The sequence below is a fragment of the Panthera leo genome, chromosome C1 (assembly GCF_018350215.1).
Source record: "Panthera leo isolate Ple1 chromosome C1, P.leo_Ple1_pat1.1, whole genome shotgun sequence".
NCBI classification, from domain to species: Eukaryota; Metazoa; Chordata; class Mammalia; order Carnivora; family Felidae; genus Panthera; species Panthera leo.
This window is the reverse complement of record NC_056686.1, coordinates 83,309,276-83,323,522: the sequence shown is the minus strand read 5'-3', so window position 1 is coordinate 83,323,522 and position 14,247 is coordinate 83,309,276. Positions and strand designations below refer to the sequence as shown.

General features: G+C 36.8%; 1 pseudogene; it reads right to left on the bottom strand.

Moving 5' to 3' along the window:
* Nucleotides 1-13,802, bottom strand: part of LOC122225930 — a 35,856-nt pseudogene extending 22,054 nt beyond the window's left edge.
* Between the last annotated feature and the right edge of the window lie 445 nt (nt 13,803-14,247).

The following is a 14,247-nucleotide window of genomic DNA, read 5'->3' as shown; positions in this document are numbered from 1 at the left end:
GGAGACTGCAGGTGTAGTTAAGCAGCCGGCACAGAGAACAACCAATACAGGTGGGAAGAAGAGACAGCGGTACATCAAAGGAAGGTGTGTGCGAGAAAAATGAAACTAATGAATCCACTTGATACATTTGTGAATTTGGAAAAACATAAAGATATGCATTTAAACATTTGGCAAACTACCTAAGGAGATCTACAGAAATCTAAGCAAGTGAAAAGTGAAGACAATTACTGACCTCAGGAAAACAAAAAGTTGTATGAAACAAAAATTATAATCATAATTAATTTACATGATCAGCCAATAATGTTTACATTGTCATCATAATGTAATAATGCAAACACTGACTTAACTAACATTGTATTATTAGTATAATGGGTAAATCGTGGATTCTGGTCTAAGATGGCAATGTTGGAGACTGTGAACTCACCCCCATGGAACAGACTAAACCATACCTACATATAGAACAACCCCTCCTCAAGAACTAAGGGCTGACTGAACTGAGGGCACAATAAAAGACAGAAGAGCAAAAGACAACAGCAAGAGAGATGGAGACATGGTAACAATGGGAAACTTCACCCCTGACGCTGTGAACTTCAGTGGAAAGGGACAGTACTGAGGTACTGTAGTGGATTCCTCTGTCAGTGGGCACAGGGAAAAAAACAAAAAACAAAAAACAAACAAACAACAACAACAACAACAAAACTACAGTTTAAAAGAGCAACTAACATAAAACTGACAGCACTAGAATTATGCCAAACAGCAGGGAAGCTGCAGCAATGCTTTCCAGGTCAGAGGGACCGGAGAATGACACTGCTTATGCACCCCCTCTTCCTTAAAAGTACAGATGGGAGCAAGATTTGGTCCCTATAACGAGTCCCAGGTCCCGAAGCTGATACCAGCCCTGGTCATTCTGGGGCACAGAAAATAAGGCCCAGGTTTTTCTTTCTTTTCCTTTCCTAACCCATTTCCCTTTTTCTTTTCCCTTCCCTTTTTTTTTTCTTTTTTTCTTCCTTCCTTTTCCCTTTTCTTTTACTTTCTTTTTTCCATTTCTTTCTTTCTTTTTTTTTTTTTAAACTTTAATGTTTTTATTTATCTATCTTGAGAGAGAGACAGAGAACATGAACAGAGGAGGGACAGAGAGAGACACAGAATCCAAAGCAGGCTCCAGGCTCCGAGCCATCAGCATAAAGCCGGATGCAGGGCCTGAACCCATGAACCGTGAGATCATGACCTGAGCCAAAATCAGACACTTAACCAACTGAACCACCCAGGTGCCCCTCCATTTCTTTTGCTTTCTTTTTTAAATTCTTCTTTAAAAAGCCGCAGTTTAAAACAGCAACTAGCACATAAAAGAGCCAGCCCTAGACCTCTACCAAGCAGTGGGGGTAGCTGCTGGAAAGCTCTCTCAGTAGGAAGGGGTAACACACATGGTCTACACTCCCCCTCCACCTTGAAAGCATAGACACATGCACAGTCTGCAAGTGCTAACCAGCTTGCCACCTCAGTGAGCCCTGGCCCCTACCCCAAATCAGCCCCAGCCATCCCACTAAGGTGGCTACAGGGTGGTATACACCAGCACACCCCTGGTTAGCGCTAACTATAGTTCTAGCCTTTGCACCAAGGTGATACAGACACAAAACATTCCAGAACACTTCAAGCCTACACCATTTTGGCTTCAGACGGCTTGTTAGTGCAGAGCTCCAGAACTTCTCAGCTGACATCTGCTTCAGATCCAGCCACCCAGCCAGAGTGCCCCCTGTGAGGGGCACCCAAGAACATTCCTGCCAGAATCAGCCTCAGCTCCAATCCTCCAGCCAGAGTACCCTCTGTGCTGAACACCATGAAACACCCCAACCTGTACCTTATTCAGCATCAGCTGTCTTGCCAGGTCACCCTCAGTGTACAGAGCCCCAAAACAACATGGCATGCAACCACTTCAGCTTTAGCTATCTTGTCAGGGCACATTTTTTGCAGAAAGCCCAGGGACCATACTGACCCATGCCCGTTTCAGCATTAGCTGTGCTGCCAGGGCATCCTCTGTACAGAGTACCATATGATCCCCCCAGCTTGTATCCTGCCTCAGCAACAGCTGCTCCTTTAGAGCACTTTCTGTACAGAGAGTCCTGGAACATCCGCATTTACATACACTTCAACTTCAGCTATCCTGCCCAAATGCCCTCTGTGTGTAGAGCCAATGTCCCCCTGGCTTGTACCCACTTTAGTTCCAGCTATACTTCCAGGGCACCCTCTGTGCAGAGAGCTCAGGAACCTCCAGGGTTGCATGCCATATCTTCTCCAGCCACCTTGCCAAGGCACTCCCTGCACAGAGTGCTCCAGCTTGCTCCCATATCAGCTTCACATGTCTTTCCAGGGTGGCCTCAGTGCATAGAATCTCAGGACACCTGGCCTGCATCTAATTGAGCTTTAGCTGTCCTAACAGGACACCCACTATGTGGAAATCACCACGACCAAAAGCCCATGCCAGGCACAGCTCCAACCAGTCAGCAAAAGTCACTAAGCACACACAGTCTTCATACAGGAAGATGATATACAAGACCATTCCTTCAAGCTCAGGAGAAGTACCTGTTCCACTTAATCCATAGAAATAAACACAGAAAGTCAAGTAAAATGGGGAGACAGAGGAATGTGGTCCAAAAGAAAGCACAAGCAAAAAACCTCAGAAAAGAACTAAATAAAACGGAGATAAATAATATGCCTCATAAAGATTTTAAAAGCAATGATCTGTAAAGATACATCAGGCTGGAGACAAGAATGAAGAACTCAGTAAGACCTTCACTAAAGAGATAGAAAATATTAAAAAGAATCTATCAGAGTTGAAGAATACAATAATTTAAATAAAAAACACACTAAAGAGAATCAACAGTTGACTAGCAGATGCAGAAGAACATATCAGTGATCTGGATGACAGGAAACTGGGAAGCACCCAAGCTCAACAACAAAATGAGAAAAGAATGAAAAAAAATAAAATGAGGACAGGTTAAGGGATCTCTAGAATAACATTCAGTTAACAAACATTTACATTATAGGGTTCCCAGAAGAAGAGAGAAGTCATAGACAACATATTTAAAGAAACAGTAGTTCAAACTTCTGTGACACAGCGAAGGAAACAGACATCCAATCCAAGTCGAAGAAAGAGTTCCAAACAAGATGAACCCAAGGAAGTCCATATCATGACACATAATAATTAAAATATCAAATACTGGGGCGCCTGAGTGGATCAGTCAGTAAGTGGTCAACTCTTGATTTCGGCTCAGGTCATGATCTCATGGGTTCATGAGACAGACCCTGCGTTGGCTCTGTGCTGACAGTACAGAGCCTTCTTGGGATTCTTTCTCTCCCTCTCTCTCTTCCCCTCTCCTGCTAATCCTCTCTCTCTCAAAATAAATAAATAAACATTAAAAAATGTCAGATGTTAAAGATAAAGAATTGTAAATGCAGCAACAGAAAAGCAAGAAGTTACCTACAAGAAAAAACCTATAAGACTATCAGCTGATTGTTCAGCAGAAACTTTGAAGGCCAGAAGGGAGTGGTATGATATATTCAAAGTGCTGAAAGAAAAAAAAAAGAAAAACTATAAGCAAGAGTACCTGGCAATATTATTATTCAGACTTGAAGGAGAGATAAAGAGTTTCTCAAACAAAAGATGAAGGAATTTATCACCAATAGACCAGCCTTACAAGAAATGTTGCAGGGACTTCTTTAAGTGGAAAAGAAATGGGCACATTTAATGTAAGAAAATTATGAATAAAAAGATGTCAAATATGTCAGCATACATATAAGATGTGGAAGAGGGAATAAAAAGTAAAAAAATGAAAAAGAAAAGCAAAGTGTTTTTTTCTTTTCTTTTCCCGTCTTCTTTTTTTTGGGAATGTGTTTGAACTTAAATGAGCATCAGATTAATATAAACTGCTATTTATTTAGGACATTTTATATAAACCTCATAGTAAGTACAAACCAAAAATCTATACTAGATACACACAAAAAAATAAAGAGTAAAAAAGTCAAACATAACACTAAAACTCATCAGTCACACACACACACACACAAAAGACAGCAAGGGGAAAAAAAAAAAAAAAGTTAGTACACAAGAACTAAAAAAACACCCAGCAAGCAAATAACAAAATGGCAATAAGCACATACCTATCAATAATTACTTTAAATGTAAATGGCCTAAATGCTCCAATCAATACACCTAGGGTGGTGGAATGGATAGAAACAAACAAAGCCCATCTATATGCTGCCTACAAGAGACTCACCTCAGACCTAAAGACACATACAAATTGATGAGGTGACTGGCTGACTCAGTCTCTGGAACATGCATGTCTTGATCTTGGGGTCATGAGTTCAAGCTCCACGTTGGCACAGAGATTACTTAATAAAAATGAAAAGACACATACCAACTGAAAGTGAAGGGATAAAAAAAAAAGCATTTACTATATAGATGGAAGGGAAAAATAGCAGGCATAGCACTATTTATATAAGACAAAATAGACTTTAAAACAAACAGTGTAACAAGACACAAAGATGGGCATCACATAATGATAATGGGATTAATCCCACAAAGGTATATAAATATCTATGCACCCAACACTGGAGCACATAAATATATAAAGCAAATATTAATGGACATAAAATGAGAAATTGATGGTAATATAATAATAGTACAAGACCTTAACACTCCACTTTCATGAATGGATAGATAATCCAGGCACAAAATCAACAAGGAAACAGTATCTGTGAATGACACACTAGATCAGATGGACTTAAGATCCATCCACAAACAACTGAATACACATTCTTTTCAAGTGCACAGGGAACATTCTCTGGGATAGATCACATGTCAGGCCACAAAACATACCTCAATAAATTTAATAATACTGAAAATCATACCATGCATCTTTTTCTGATCACAATAGTATAAAACTAGAAATAAATCACAGGAAAAAACTGGAAAAAACACAAACAGATGGAGGCTAAACAATATAATACTAAACAACGAATAGGTCAATAAAGCAAAAAAGGGAAATATACAGTGTTATAGGCCTATCTCAAGAAATAAGAAAAAGCTCAAATAAAAATAAAATTCAATACTTAAAGGAAAAAAGAACACAGCCCAAAGTGAGTATAAGGAAGGTAATAACAAAGATTAGAACAGAAATAAATGGGGGCGCCTGGGTGGCTCAGTCAGTTGAGCCTCTGACTATGGCCCAGGTCATGATCTCACAGTTCGAGTTCAAGCCCCACATCAGGCTCTGTGCTGACAGCTTGGAGCCTGGAGCCTGCTTCGGATTCTGTGTCTCCCTCTCTCTCTGCTCCTCCCCAGCTCATGCTTGCACTCTGTCTCTGTCAAAAATAGATAAACTTAAAAAAGTTTTTTTTTTTTTAAAAGAACAGAAATAAATGACATGGAGAACAAAAAAAGGCAACAGAAAAAACTCAATGAAACCAAGAGCTGGTTCTTTGAAAAGATAAACAGAATTGATAAACCCTCAGCCAGACTCATCAAGAAAAATAGAGAAAGGACCCAAGTAATGAAATCAGAAATGAGAGAGAAGTAACAAGTGACACCACAGAAATACAAAGGATTATAAGAGAATATGACAGAACATTATATGCCAACAAATCAGACAACCTAAAAAAAATGGATAAATTTCTAGAAACATACAATCTTCCAAAACTGAATCAGCAAAAATAAATAAAAAATCTGAACAGACCAATTACTGGTAACAACAATGAATCAGTAATCAGAAAACTACCAAAAAATAAAAGTCTAAGATCTGATGTATTTACAAGTGAATTTTACTGAACATTTAAAGAAGAGTTAGTACCTATCCTTCTCAAACTACTCCAAAAAATAGAAAAGGAAGAAAAGCTTCCAAACATTTTCTACCAGGCCAGCATTATCCTCATACCAAAACCAAACACACCACAAAAAAGAAAAAAACTACAAGCCAATGTCCCTGAAGAACATAGATGCAAAAATCTTCAACAAAATGTCACCAAACTGCATACAACCATACATTAAAATGTCATTTACAATGATCAAGTGAGAATTATTCCAGGGATGCAAGGATAGTCCAATTCACAAATCAATCAACATGATACACCACATTAACAAAAAGGATAAAAATCATAAAATCATCTCAGCAGATGCAGAAAAAGCATTTGACAAAAGTCAACATCTATTCATGATGAAACTCAAAAAAGTATGTTTAGAGGGAACATACCTCAACATAATAAAGTCCATATATGAAAAATCGACAACTAAGATCATACTCATTGGTGCAAAAACTGAGAGCTTTCCCCTATGATCAGGAACAAGACAATGATGTCCACTCTCATCACTTTACTCAGCATATTAATGGAAATCCTAACCACAGCAATCACACAAGAAAAGGAAGAGGCACCCATACTGGTAAAGTAGAATTTAAACTATCAGTATTTGCAGATGGCATGATACTATACATAGAAAACATAGAAAATCCTAGACTCCACCAAGAAACTACTGGAAGTAATAAATTCAGTAAAATTGTATGACACAAAATTACTACCCAGAAATTAGTAGTGTTTCTACACACTAATAATGAAGTAACAGAAAGAAATTCAGAAAATAATTGCACTAAAAAGAATAAAATGCCTAGAAATAAACTTAACCAAAGAGGTGAAAACTTTAAAATGTTGATGAAAGTATTGAAGATGATACAAACAATGAAATTTCATGCTCATGAGCTGAAAGAATTAATATTGTTAAAATATCCCTATTACCCAAAGCAGTCTACAGATTCAGTGTAATCCCTACCAAAATATCAACAGTATTTTTTCATAAAACTAGAACAGATAATACTAAAATTTGTATGGGACCACAAAAGACCCCAAAGAAACAAAGGAATATTGAAGGAAAAACAAAAAAACAAAAGTTGAGGTATCACAATTCCAGATTTCAAGATATATTGCAAAGCTGAGGTAATCAAAACAGTATGGTACTGGCACAAAACAGCCACATAGATCAGTGGAACACAATAGAGAACCCAAAGAAAAACCCCACAAGTATATGGTCAATTAATCTCTGACAAAGGGGAGGCAAGAATACACAATGAGGAAAATACATTCTCTTTAATAAATGGTGTTGGGAAAACTGGACAGCTTCATGCAAAGGAATAAAACTGGGCCACTTTCTAATGCTGTACACAAAATAAATTCAAAATGCACTAAAGACCTAAATGTGACACTTGAAACCATAAAAATCCTAGGAGAGAGCACAGTAATTTCCCTGATATCAGCCATAGCAACATTTTCCTAGATAAATCTCCTATAGTCAGGGAAACAAAAGCAAAAATAAACTATTGGGACTACATCAAATAAAAAGTTTTCATACCACGATGGAAACCATTAAACAAACAAAAAGGAAATCTACTAAATGAAAGAAAATATTTTCAAATGATGTATCTAATAAGAGGTTAAATCCAAAACATATAAAGAATGTACATAATCAACACACACACACACACACACACACACACACACACACACACACACCAATCTGGTTAATAAATGGGCAGAGGACTTAAATAGACATCTTCCCAAAAAAGACATAAAGATGGCTAACAGACATGTGAAAAGTTGCTCAGCATCACTAATCATCAGGGACATGTAAATGAAAACCCCAATGAAATATCACCTTATACCTGTCAGAATGGCTAAAATCAAAAACACAAGAAATAACAAGTGTTGGTAAGGATGTGGAGAAAAAGGAACCCTCATACACTGTTGTTGGGAATGTAAACTGGTGCAACCACCATGAAAAACAATATGCAGACTCCTCAAAAAATGTAAAATAGAAATACTATATGATGCAATAATTCATATATATGTATATATATGTATATATAGCCATAAAAAGATGATATCATGACATTTCAGACAACATGGATGAACCCAGAGGGTATTGTGCTAAGTGAAATAAGTCAGATTGAGACAGTACCATATGATTTCATTCATAAGTGGAATTTAATCAAAAACAAAAACAAAAAAACCCAAATGAATAAACAGACAAAACAAAATCAGACCTATAAATATACAGAACAAACTGATGGCTGTCTGAAGGGAGGGGAGTGGAAGAATGGGAAAAATGGGTTAAGAAGAGTGAGAGATTCAGGCTTCCAGTTATGGAAGGAATACACCATGGGAATAAAAGGCACAGCATAACGAATAGAGTCGATTATACTATAATAATGTTATATGGTAACAGATGGTAGCTACACTTGTGGTGACTGTATCACAATGTATTAACTTATCAAATCACTATGCTGTACACCTGAAAATAATATAACACTGTGTGTCAACTATATTCAAAACTAAAATAATAGTAACAATAATAAGTAAAAATATAAATGTGCAAATACTGGGAAATAAAATGGGAAGTATAAAAGGCTCACCAATCTTAGCAGGAAGTCAATGCCTGAAATTGATAAATCAGGAAATAATGAGATATGTATATTATTTATAAATATAGCAATAAATTAAAAAATAAAAAAAAAGAGTTGAGGTATCTAGTAGTCATAATCCAGCTGCCTCAAATTTCACTCTTCTTGATTTTCACCACTGCTTATTTCCCTTTTAATCCACTCATGTCAGCTCTTGTGAGTTTTCAAAATGTACATCTTGCCATTTTTACCCAACTCCTAAAACATACAGAGTTCTCCAGGGGGTTCCCATTGCCTTAGACTCAAATCTTTCACAGGGTGTTGGAAGGTCATGCATAGTCAAGTTCTTGCCTCTCATCACTTACCACTCCACTCTTTCCCTTGCCATCTACGCTTCAGCCACACTGACCATGTAGTAATTGGAAAATACCAAACTCCCAGCTACACTGGGGCTTTGAATATATGCTGCTCCTGTTGTTTCAAAATATTACCCTATCCCAGTTACCACATCCCTTTTACACACACACCTTCTGCTTCATGAAAGTATCTCCTTTTTCTTCTTTCAATCCCCAGCTCAAGGACTTGGTTTGGGGATAGATATTGATGACTCTCAGTACATTGAGATCCTCTGCCTAATCTCTCCTTTAGAGAACTTACTCAGTTTTCCATACTTAATTGTCTGTCCCTACATGCCTTTCTCCTCTGCCATTAGACTGCAAACTTCAAGAAATGACAGGTTTTCTCTTTCCTTGTTATTGTACACCAGTATGCAGTACAATACTTAGAATATAATAGGTGTTCCATAAATATTTTATGAATGAATGAACAAATTAAAAATAGTCTAAACATCCAACATCTAGGTAAGTCTTACATAGGTCTGCCACTTACTAGCTATGTGACCTTCAGCAAATCATTTAACCACTCTGACTTCCTCATTTGCAAATCATAATAATACACAGTTCAAAAATCTACTATAAAGATTATAAAGAGAGTAATACACATAGAAGTAAGTTTTTCTGTGTATATGCTATATAAAGGTAAGCTTTTTTTTTTTGTTTCTTTAAATCATTAATGATAACCTTGGTATATATTTGATCACAACATGTATTCTCTAAACTTAAAAGTAAAAAGGAAATGAGACAGCACCTCATCAAGAGCAGTGTGCTTCAAGGGGCAGTAGAATATCTATGTTTCCAGAGTAAAAAAGACAAGACTTCCCTAAGCTTTAAAGTTTTCAACCCAGTTCATCCTTATTCACATACTATCACCAAAACAAGTTTAACTGCAGCACAGTTCATAAGGACAAAATATTTCTTTTGTGGCTGGAATAAATGAGACACATAATCTCATCAAATGTATATTCAGTAGGAATTTCACTCTGCCATCTGTGATTTTCACATACTTCAGTGTTAACTCTGAATTTCTAACAGAAAATCCAGCTCTCAAGGACATTATGTGAATTTGTGACATGACAGTAGGACACTTGCTGGGAAGATAAAATAATGAACAAGTGAGATTTTTTTCATCTATCTAGGAGATTCATCTGTGACAGATGTAATAGTGATAATAATTTAATCATAATTATGCTATTATGCCATATTATTATGACAGTTAAGGTTATAATTTAATGTTACACCCTTTTAATTCAATAAAAGTTATTAATACTTTAAAAATCTTTTGCTAGTAAAGGTTTACATCTAGCCAAGATTCCCTTTCTCTTGATGATATGAAAATTATACGCTCAGATAAAAAATAACCCCATGGCTTGAGTGACAAACTAGGTATTAAATTTAGATTCCAAACAGATATTAATTCTGAGAGGTCTTGAGTAAATCCTTTACATTTTCACCTATGCATTTTCTTTTTTTTTAAATTTTTTAATGTTTATTTATTTTTGAGAGACAGACAGACACAGAGAGTGTGATCAGGGAAGGGGCAGAGAGAGAGGGAGACCCAGAGTCCTGAGCAGGATCCAGGCTCTGAGGTATCAGCACAGAGCCTGACATGGGGCTCAAACCCACGAGCCATGAGATCAGGACCTGAGCTTAAATCGGACGCTTAACTGACTGAGCCTTCCAGGGGTCCCCACCCATGCACTTTCATTCCCTTTCTTCCTCTCTGAAACACTTGTTCACTGCTTCACCAAGGGGGGCAAATTTCCCTCACCAGTTATTTATCTTTTCACTTTTACTCTTTTGACATCATCCAACTGTGTTCTCTTCATGCTCAGACAGGAGCTGAAGTGAAAACATATATGGACATAAGACATGGGTCTGGACAGAAAAAAAGAAAAAGAAGCTAGTGTGATAAGGCTGGCAGCTTGCCAAGTCTCTACTATTTTGATATGATTTCCCCTGAGCCTGGCTAGAAAGACTGCTGGTGGCTTAGCCAATCTAAATCCCATGGTAACCCCTCCTGAGCATTCTCCCTCTTCATTAGAGTACTGAACCCAGGTTTACAGACAGTACTGCAGGTCAACTCAAGCTCTCCAAAGTGAGTGAAAATACCAACTCAGTTTCTACTCTGTCAAATCAGTGACCCAGACCAGTGCTGCTGAAAATGTAATGTGATGAATCACCTGGTGATCTGTTTAAAGCACACATTCTCATTGGGTGGGCCTGACAGAGTGATGGGATTCTGCATTTCTAACTAGAAGTCCTAGACCATAATTTGAGAAAGAAGGACCAGGAATACCATCTATACAACCCTACTTACACCATCAACTGACCTGCTTCTCTAATTCTCTTTCCCACTTCTCCTAGATTTCCACATTTTTACTACTCTGTTTACATTAAAAATTTAAAAAAACATAATTTGACATGGGATGAATCACACTTATAAAATACCGCAAGAAGTATTTGATTCTATAATTTTTCTAAGAAAGAATGGCATGGTTAAACATACACTGGCTGTGTAATTATACAGAACTGGGTGTGAATTCCAATTAAAAGTTTAATAGCCAGGCAGATTTTAAGACAAGTTATTCAACCTCACAACAGTCTTCTCATCCACAGAGTGGAGATAATACCCACTTCACAGGATTTTTGTGAATAAAAATAAAACAATAACTGAATAAAATAACACAAAATAGTCCCTGAGATACTATAAGTTCTTCATAAATGGTGGGAAATAATGACCAGATATACTCAGCTCAATGGAATTACTTACTATATACAAAATTATTTTTAAGTTGGAATTTAGCGTGCTAAATATGTCAAAGTTTAAGCAAATGCTTTTTAAAAAAAAAGAAAAATCAAGGCATTATTAACTGTTATATGCTTGGCAAAGGGAGTCTATTTTTAAATTTTGAATTTCATTTGAGATAAATTATTTTGTATTATAAAGTGGATGTGTGGCAGGTTTTTTAATCAGCTTTCACCGCCTTTGAAATACATTTGTTAATTGGAAACAAAATAAGTGGCTTAAAATTTCTGTGGATGCAGCAACTTTAGTTAATATTTTCTAAATGGTGCTTGAAAATAAATATGTATGTATCAAAAAGTACTTGATAAGCAGCTAAATATGAAGAAAAACACCACCTTGCCCAAATCGCTAGTGCATCAAGATATATTGATGCATTGATAGAATGGTCTCTAGTAATTTGCTGCTAATCAGTTTTAAGAAATAGATGACAGCAAGGTATTTTTAAAGAGTTCTTCTGCAGCTGACAAGAATTTAGATTATGTGAACTGACTCACCATTTAAATTCAACTATATAGAATGGTGTGTTATTGATTCAGACAGTCCTTGACCTCAGGGATAACACTTGCCCTAGCTGAGGAAGCCAACTTTTAGTTTGGAGTGTGTTGTCTTTCAGCATCTTTGCCTTTTGACAACAATAAAACAGAAAGTTCAGGAAAGCATACAATGAGTTAATGCAAACAAAGGTACCCAAATTTACTTAAAGTGTTCATGCTAGGGAAGAATTACAATCACCCATCCTAAAGAAAATCAAGTCAGGCTTAGTGAATATTTTTAACCACCACCCACTTGCACAGTTTGATTCACATTTTGAGGTAAGCAGCTCTGGTTTCTTTTCAGTGTCACTATTGTCTTTAGAATGAAAATTCAGTTTGAATTTCCTACAATGTCTTAGATTTGGGATATGAACTATGCTGCTGGCATGTGATTCAAGCTGTGTAAGGATGTATCTGATTCAGAATTGGAAAATTGTTTTTAAAAAGTTTGGAGAACATATTTCTTAGTGATGCCTTCTCTTTCACTCTCACAAATGGGAAAACAGAGCACCGTGATGAGGAGAATATGTTTTCTAAAAGGGTCTTCTCCAGTTGGAGAGATGCCAAATCCCATGGTTGAGAGCAGAGCTTTTCAGCCGAATATTTATTATTTCTTCCAGGTAGCAACAGTTTCTTGTTCTCTTTTCCATTAATTGTTTTTTTATTGCTTCCTTCGTCTTTAGATAGATGATAGATGATATATAGATAGATAGATAGATAGATAGATAGATAGATAGATAGATAGATGATACACACACATTCTCATCCTCTCTCTTTCTCTCACTCTCACTCTCAACCCCAATCCTGTATATGGGTGAAGATAAAGAAGTACATTATATATCCACCAGAATTAATCTACAGGGCTTTCATCTTTGAAAGACACTATTAAGCTTGATGGTTTCCTTTTTAATGGTATCTTCTTTTGGTACATGCCATAAGATAGAAAATGGCATTTTCAGAAAAGTTTCCATAGTCTGCAACACACACACACACACACACACACACACACACACACACCTGCTTTAAGATGTAGCCAACTCCTGATTATTCTGCAAATGGGAAATCATGGAATATACACATTATATATTTCAACACATTCATTGAAATCCATAGATAATCTTTAAAAGTCTTATCTAATTCAATCACTTTAATTTTCCTCTCAAATTTTCATCAAGTTGCTCACAAATAGCAAATTAATTCATTTGAAATCTAAAAGCTTTGATTATTTTCTGTCCTTTTTACAAATTCTGAAATGCCCCCCCCCAAATAATCAGTAAAGATTTGCAGGGGGTATGCTAAATTTAGACCCAGATAATAAAGACAACAGATTTTGACCCCAAATTAAAAATGAGATGTGCTTTTCCAATCAGGGCCTGGCAGAATGGCTTCTTCAAGGAAGGGTAGTGAGAAGAAGGGCTGTTCTGCCAACCATGAGGTACTGACCAGAGAAAATACCATCAACATTCACAATCGCATCCACAGAGTGGGTTTCAAGAAGCATGCCCCATGGGCACTCAGAGGAAATTTGCCATGAAGGAGATGGGAACTCCAAATGTGCACTGACACCAAGCGCAACAAAGCTGCCTGGGCCAGAGGAATAAGGGATGTTCCACACCGTACCCATGTGTGGTGGTCCAGAAAACCTAACAAGGATGAAGCTCTATACACTGGTTACCTATGTACCTGTCACCATTTTCAAAAATCTACAGTTAATGTAGATGAGAACTAACAGCTGATTATCAAATAAAGGTATAAAATTTCCAAAAGTTAAATTAAAAATGTATTTTTATGGTTATGAATCAACTTATAACATGGCTATATGATTATATATATACATACACAAACACACATCATTTACACTAACACCTTTTTTTTTTAACTTTTTTTTTTTAATTTATTTTTGAGAGATAGAGACAGAGCATGACCAGGGGAGGGGGAGGCCAAGAGAGAGTGAGACACAGAATGTGAAGCAGGATCCAAGCTCTGAGGTATCAGCACAGAGCCCAACACAGGGCTCGAACCCATGAACCATGAGATCATGACCTGAGGCAAAGCTGGATGCTTAATGG